The sequence below is a fragment of the Oncorhynchus kisutch genome, linkage group LG15, assembly GCF_002021735.2.
Source record: "Oncorhynchus kisutch isolate 150728-3 linkage group LG15, Okis_V2, whole genome shotgun sequence".
Taxonomy (NCBI): Eukaryota; Metazoa; Chordata; class Actinopteri; order Salmoniformes; family Salmonidae; genus Oncorhynchus; species Oncorhynchus kisutch.
Genome location: NC_034188.2, coordinates 14,208,081 through 14,215,580, shown reverse-complemented (window position 1 = coordinate 14,215,580; position 7,500 = coordinate 14,208,081).

Sequence of the window (7,500 nt, the reverse complement as noted above, 5' to 3'; positions counted from 1 at the left end):
TTATTTCACCTTTATTTAACCAGGTAGGCTAGTTGAGAACACCTTTATTTAACCAGGTAGGCTAGTTGAGAACACCTTTATTTAACCAGGTAGGCTAGTTGAGAACAAGTTCTCATTTGCAACTGCGACCTGGCCAAGATAAAGCATAGCAGTGTGAGCAGACAACAAAGAGTTACACACGGAGTAAACAATTAACAAGTCAATAACACAGTAGAAAACAAAGGGGGAGTCTATATACAATGTGTGCAAAAGGCATGAGGAGGTAGGCAAATAATTACAATTTTGCAGATTAACACTGGAGTGATGAATGATCAGATGGTCATGTACAGGTAGAGATATTGGTGTGCAAAAGAGCAGAAAAGTAAATAAATAAAAACAGTATGGGGATGAGGTAGGTGAAAAAGGGTGGGCTATTTACCAATAGACTATGTACAGCTGCAGCGATCGGTTAGCTGCTCAGATAGCTGATGTTTGAAGTTGGTGAGGGAGATAAAAGTCTCCAACTTCAGCGATTTTTGCAATTCGTTCCAGTCACAGGCAGCAGAGTACTGGAACGAAAGGCGGCCAAATGAGGTGTTGGCTTTAGGGATGATCAGTGAGATACACCTGCTGGAGCGCGTGCTACGGATGGGTGTTGCCATCGTGACCAGTGAGCTGAGATAAGGCGGAGCTTTACCTAGCATGGACTTGTAGATGACCTGGAGCCAGTGGGTCTGGTGACGAATATGTAGCGAGGGCCAGCCGACTAGAGCATACAAGTCGCAGTGGTGGGTGGTATAAGGTGCTTTAGTGACAAAACGGATGGCACTGTGATAAACTGCATCCAGTTTGCTGAGTAGAGTGTTGGAAGCCATTTTGTAGATGACATCGCCGAAGTCGAGGATCGGTAGGATAGTCAGTTTTACTAGGGTAAGCTTGGCGGCGTGAGTGAAGGAGGCTTTGTTGCGGAATAGAAAGCCGACTCTTGATTTGATTTTCGATTGGAGATGTTTGATATGAGTCTGGAAGGAGAGTTTGCAGTCTAGCCAGACACCTAGGTACTTATAGACGTCCACATATTCTAGGTCGGAACCATCCAGGGTGGTGATGCTAGTCAGGCATGCGGGTGCAGGCAGCGACCGGTTGAAAAGCATGCATTTGGTTTTACTAGCGTTTAAGAGCAGTTGGAGGCCACGGAAGGAGTGTTGTATGGCATTGAAGCTTGTTTGGAGGTTAGATAGCACAGTGTCCAAAGACGGGCCGAAAGTATATAGAATGGTGTCGTCTGCGTAGAGGTGGATCAGGGAATCGCCCGCAGCAAGAGCAACATCATTGATATACACAGAGAAAAGAGTCGGCCCGAGAATTGAACCCTGTGGCATCCCCATAGAGACTGCCAGAGGACCAGACAGCATGCCCTCCGATTTGACGCACTGAACTCTGTCTGCAAAGTAATTGGTGAACCAGGCAAGGCAGTCATCCGAAAAACCGAGGCTCCTGAGTCTGCCGATAAGAATATGGTGATTGACAGAGTCGAACGCCTTGGCAAGGTCGATGAAGACGACTGCACAGTACTGTCTTTTATCGATGGCGGTTATGATATCGTTGAGTACCTTGAGTGTGGCTGAGGTGCACCCATGACCGGCTCGGAAACCAGATTGCACAGCGGAGAAGGTACGGTGGGATTCGAGATGGTCAGTGACCTGTTTGTTGACTTGGCTTTCGAAGACCTTAGATAGGCAGGGCAGGATGGATATAGGTCTGTAACAGTTTGGGTCCAGGGTGTCTCCCCCTTTGAAGAGGGGGATGACTGCGGCAGCTTTCCAATCCTTGGGGATCTCAGACGATATGAAAGAGAGGTTGAACAGGCTGGTAATAGGGGTTGCGACAATGGTGGCAGATAGTTTCAGAAATAGAGGGTCCAGATTGTCAAGCCCAGCTGATTTGTAAGGGTCCAGGTTTTGCAGCTCTTTCAGAACATCTGCTATCTGGATTTGGTTAAAGGAGAACCTGGAGAGGCTTGGGCGAGGAGCTGCGGGGGGGGCGGAGCTGTTGGCCGAGGTTGAAGTAGCCAGGCGGAAGGCATGGCCAGCCGTTGAGAAATGCTTATTGAAGTTTTCGATAATCATGGATTTATCAGTGGTGACCGTGTTACCTAGCCTCAGTGCAGTGGGCAGCTGGGAGGAGGTGCTCTTGTTCTCCATGGACTTCACGGTGTCCCAGAACTTTTTGGAGTTGGAGCTACAGGATGCAAACTTCTGCCTGAAGAAGCTGGCCTTAGCTTTCCTGACTGACTGCGTGTATTGGTTCCGGACTTCCATGAACAGTTGCATATCACGGGGACTATTCGATGCTATTGCAGTCCGCCACAGGATGTTTTTGTGCTGGTCGAGGGCAGTCAGGTCTGGAGTGAACCAAGGGCTGTATCTGTTCTTAGTTCTGCATTTTTTTAACGGAGCATGCTTATCTAAAATGGTGAGGAAGTTACTTTTAAAGAATGACCAGGCATCCTCAACTGACGGGATGAGGTCAATGTCCTTACAGGATACCCGGGCCAGGTCGATTAGAAAGTCCTGCTCACAGAAGTGTTTTAGGGAGCGTTTGACAGTGATGAGGGGTGGTCGTTTGACTGCGGCTCCGTAGCGGATACAGGCAATGAGGCAGTGATCGCTGAGATCCTGGTTGAAGACAGCGGAGGTGTATTTGGAGGGCCAGTTGGTCAGGATGACGTCTATGAGGGTGCCCTTGTTTACAGAGTTAGGGTTGTACCTGGTGGGTTCCTTGATGATTTGTGTGAGATTGAGGGCATCTAGCTTAGATTGTAGGACTGGCGGGGAACAAACAGAACAAACTCTGAAGCTAGATGGGGGGCGATCAATTCACAAATGGTGTCCAGGGCACAGCTGGGAGCTGAGGGGGGTCGGTAGCAGGCGGCAACCGTGAGAGACTTATTTCTGGAGAGAGTAATTTTCAAAATTAGTAGTTCGAACTGTTTGGGTATGGACCTGGAAAGTATGACATTACTTTGCAGGCTATCTCTGCAGTAAACTGCAACTCCTCCCCCTTTGGCAGTTCTATCTTGACGGAAGATGTTATAGTTGGGTATGGAAATCTCTGAATTTTTGGTGGCCTTCCTGAGCCAGGATTCAGACACAGCAAGGACATCAGGGTTAGCAGAGTGTGCTAAAGCAGTGAGTAAAACAAACTTAGGAGGCTTCTGATGTTGACATGCATGAAACCAAGGCTTTTTCGATCACAGAAGTCAACAAATGAGGGTGCCTGGGGACATGCAGGGCCTGGGTTTACCTCCACATCACCCGCGGAACAGAGAAGGAGTAGTATGAGGGTGCGGCTAAAGGCTATCAAAACTGGTCGCCTAGAGCATTGGGGACAGAGAATAAGAGGAGCAGGTTTCTGGGCATGGTAGAATATATTCAGGGCATAATGCGCAGACAGGGGTATGGTGGGGTGCGGGTACAGCGGAGGTAAGCCCAGGCACTGGGTGATGATGAGAGAGGTTGTATCTCTGGACATGCTGGTAGTAATGGGTGAGGTCACCGCATGTGTGGGAGGTGGGACAAAGGAGTTATCAGGGGCATGAAGAGTGGAACTAGGGGCTCCATTGTGAACTAAAACAATGATAACTAACCTGAACAACAGTATACAAGGCATATTGACATTTGAGAGAGACATACAGCGAAGCATACAGTAATCACAGGTGTTGAATTGGGAAAGCTAGCTAAAACAGTAGGTGAGACAACAGCTAATCAGCTAGCACAACAACAGCAGGTAAAATGGCGTAGACTAGGCAACGGGGCCAAACAAGCAGAATGGAGTACCGTGATTAATGGACAGTCCAGCGTGCATCAGCTATGTAGCCAAGAGATCAGTGTCCAGGGGGCAGCGGTGGATGGGGCAGGGAAGCTGGACTGGCGAGTGTTATCCAGGTAAAAAAAAACTAACAATGACTAAATAGCTTGTAGCTAGTTAGCTGGTTAGCTTTTGGAGTGTGTTCTAAAAATAAAAAAATAATAGCGATTCCGTATCACATTGGGTGAAGCAGGTTTCCGGAAGGTATAAACAAATTAAAAGTCAAAAGAGATAGAAAGTAAATATGGGTCCGGTGAGCGTTTGGGACGCGGCGATTCAGGCGGTTAGCAGGCCTGTGCTAACAAGCTAACAGTTTGTAGGCCCGGGCTAGACAAGGTAGCAGTTAGCGGACCGGAGCTGGACAAGCTAGCAGTTAGCAGGCCGAATTAGCAAGCAGGGAGATAGTGTGTGTGTGATACTGGAAGGCAAAAAGGGACAGCATGTTCTCTCTCATTCACACACACACACACACACACACACACACACACACACACACACACACACACACACACACACACACACACACACACACACACACACACACACACACACACACACACACACACACACACACACACACACACAGACATATACAGAGACAGACACACACACACACACACACACACACAGACATATACAGAGACACACACACACACACACACACACACACACACACACACACACAGACATATACAGAGACAGACACACACACACACACACACACACACACAGACAGACATATACAGAGACAGACACACACACACACACACACACACAGACATATACAGAGACAGACACACACACACACACAGACATATACAGAGACAGACACACACACACACACACACACACACACACACACACAGACATATACAGAGACAGACAGACAGACACACACACACACACACACACACACACACACACAGACATATACAGAGACAGACACACACACACACACACACACACACACACACACACAGACATATACAGAGACAGACACACACACACACACACACACACACACACACACACACACACACACACACACAGACATATACAGAGACAGACACACACACACACACACACAGACATATACAGAGACAGACACACACACACACAGACATATACAGAGACACACACACACAGACAGAGACACACACAGTAGAGTTACCTTCGACACTGATCTACAGCCAAGAACCACCAGCCCAGAACTCTAGGCTGGTTGATATGTTATGTGCTATTGGTCTCCCTGTCACTCAGAGCTGGTACTTGTGTCAGAACTCAGAAGTGTTCTAGTGGAAACAGAAATCCTGGCTGAATTTTTCTCGCTGATTCTAGTATTGATTTTGGTCTCCTTTGGTGCATGAGGTTGTTGAAGGGGTGTTTCGGCTCTGACAGAGTTAACGGATAATCTATTTGGTGCATGTCTCTGCCTCTGTGTGTGTGTGTGTGTGTGTGTGTGTGTGTGTGTGTGTGTGTGTTTCGTGCTCTGCCAAAGAGAACCGATAACAATGCTGTACACTGGAGAACAAACACTCGCACACAGATACACGCACGCACGCAGGCACACACACACACTAATGGTAATTTGGATACTTTCTTTACACTGAGACACTGTTCAGAGCTGGAGAAAAGGCAGGCCAACACTCACAAGGAGAAGGACTGAGAACCAGAACTCAGAACCAGACCGCAGACTACAACTGTCACCTGAGAAACCACTGATACACCAGAGTGGTTTATCATAATTGAACTGCTTCTCTGAGACAACCAGACCTCTTGATCATAACCAAGGTCCCTCTTCTTTCACATTCAAATCTTTCCCACAGGTCATATTTAGAAGACAATGTGTGCTCTGTAAATGTACTTTGTAAAATATGGGTTCGGTGACGTGTGGGCTAAACTACTGTGCTCTTGGTAGGGTTTTAATCAGATGAGTTTATCCAGGAATCTTTGCATGTCTGAATGTTTGCATGTATCATATCAAAAGCTTTTCCTTGTAGTCTTCATTGACAGGAAGCCTCGCCATGCAAATATCTTCTGAAACATTTCTATAGACAGACCTTGATAGTGAGTTGGTTAGAATTTGAATCAGCTGTGTAGTACCACCAAAATGTTCTGGGGTGGTTACTACGACAACTACTGTAACCATGTCAGCAAATGACTGCTGTCTGAACACACACATCTGATTTGGTCACTTGTAACCTGTTTGGACAAAACTGATATGAGCATTAAGACCTGCAGTATGAACACGGCTTGAGAGACCTTCAAAAGACGTAACTTGAAATGGAATTTAGCCCAACTCTTTAGTGTACACAGTATAAGATTTAGAATTGATCATGTTGCTATTTTAGACATTTTATAAACAAGAATGACATACTGACGTATTGCAGTAAGAACAAAACTAAGAGAAACCTCCACGTATTTGTTTATACAAGGAACTCAAGTAGGGTAATATTCAGACTGAGTTTATACTGCAAATTTCTAATTCAAAGATCTTGTCTTAAATATTTCCATATGACAGGGTGGGAAGAATGGCTAAAGCTCAGATCACACGTTATTTGGTCCAAAGTTAATCTTTTTTCCATTAAGGTCTTGTACACCTAAGACATGCAGCTTTTCAGAGACCGATCCTGCTATTGAAACAAGCTGGAATCCTGTGCTGTTCTGCATGGAAAGAGAACAAACAGCAGAGTTGCTGGCAGTGTTGGCAGAGGGTTGTCAGTGGGAATAGTCCTTATTCACACTCACACACACGCACACACACACACACACACACACACACACACACACACACACACACACAAACACTCAGGGTTGTCAGTGGGAATAGTCCTTATTCACACTCACACACACGCATGGACACACATGGGCAAAGACCCGTGCCCGCACGCACGCACGCACGCACCTCCACACACACACACACACACACACACACACACACACACACACACACACACACACACACACACACACACACACACACACACACTCAGGATTGTCAGTGGGAAATGTCCTTCTGAGGCTGGGCCAGAAGATAAACCACATCATAAATCACCAGTAGGACTCATAACACCAGGCAGAGAGAAGAAATAACACAAATTTCATGAACTCCCCTCCACGGTTATATCACCTTACAAACCAATTACACTCAGCTGGGAGAACTAACTCTTATGTATGTAACATACTGTATTAGCCTGGCTATTAACTCTAACTAGCAGGAAACAGTAAAGCCTTCACAGATTATGGTGTCATATTTTATTGAAATAGGAACATGTTTCATGAATATTTAGTGTATAATCCTGAATGAATTCTGAATAATGATGAGTGAGTGTCGCGCCCTGACCTTAGAGAGACGTTGTATTTCTCTATTTGGTGAGGTCAGGGTGTGATGTGGGGTGGGCATTCTATGTTTTTTATTACTGTGTGTTTGGCCGAGTGTGGTTCCCAATCAGGGACAGCTGTCTATCGTTGTCTCTGATTGGGAATCATACTTAGGCAGCCTGTTTTCCCACCTATGTTGTGGGTAGTTGACTTTGTTAGTGACCTGTATAGCCCTAGTAAGCTGCACGGTCGTCGTTGGTGTTTCTTGTTTTGTTGGTGACATTCTAAATAAAGGAAAATGTACGCCAACGACGCTGCACCTTGGTCTCG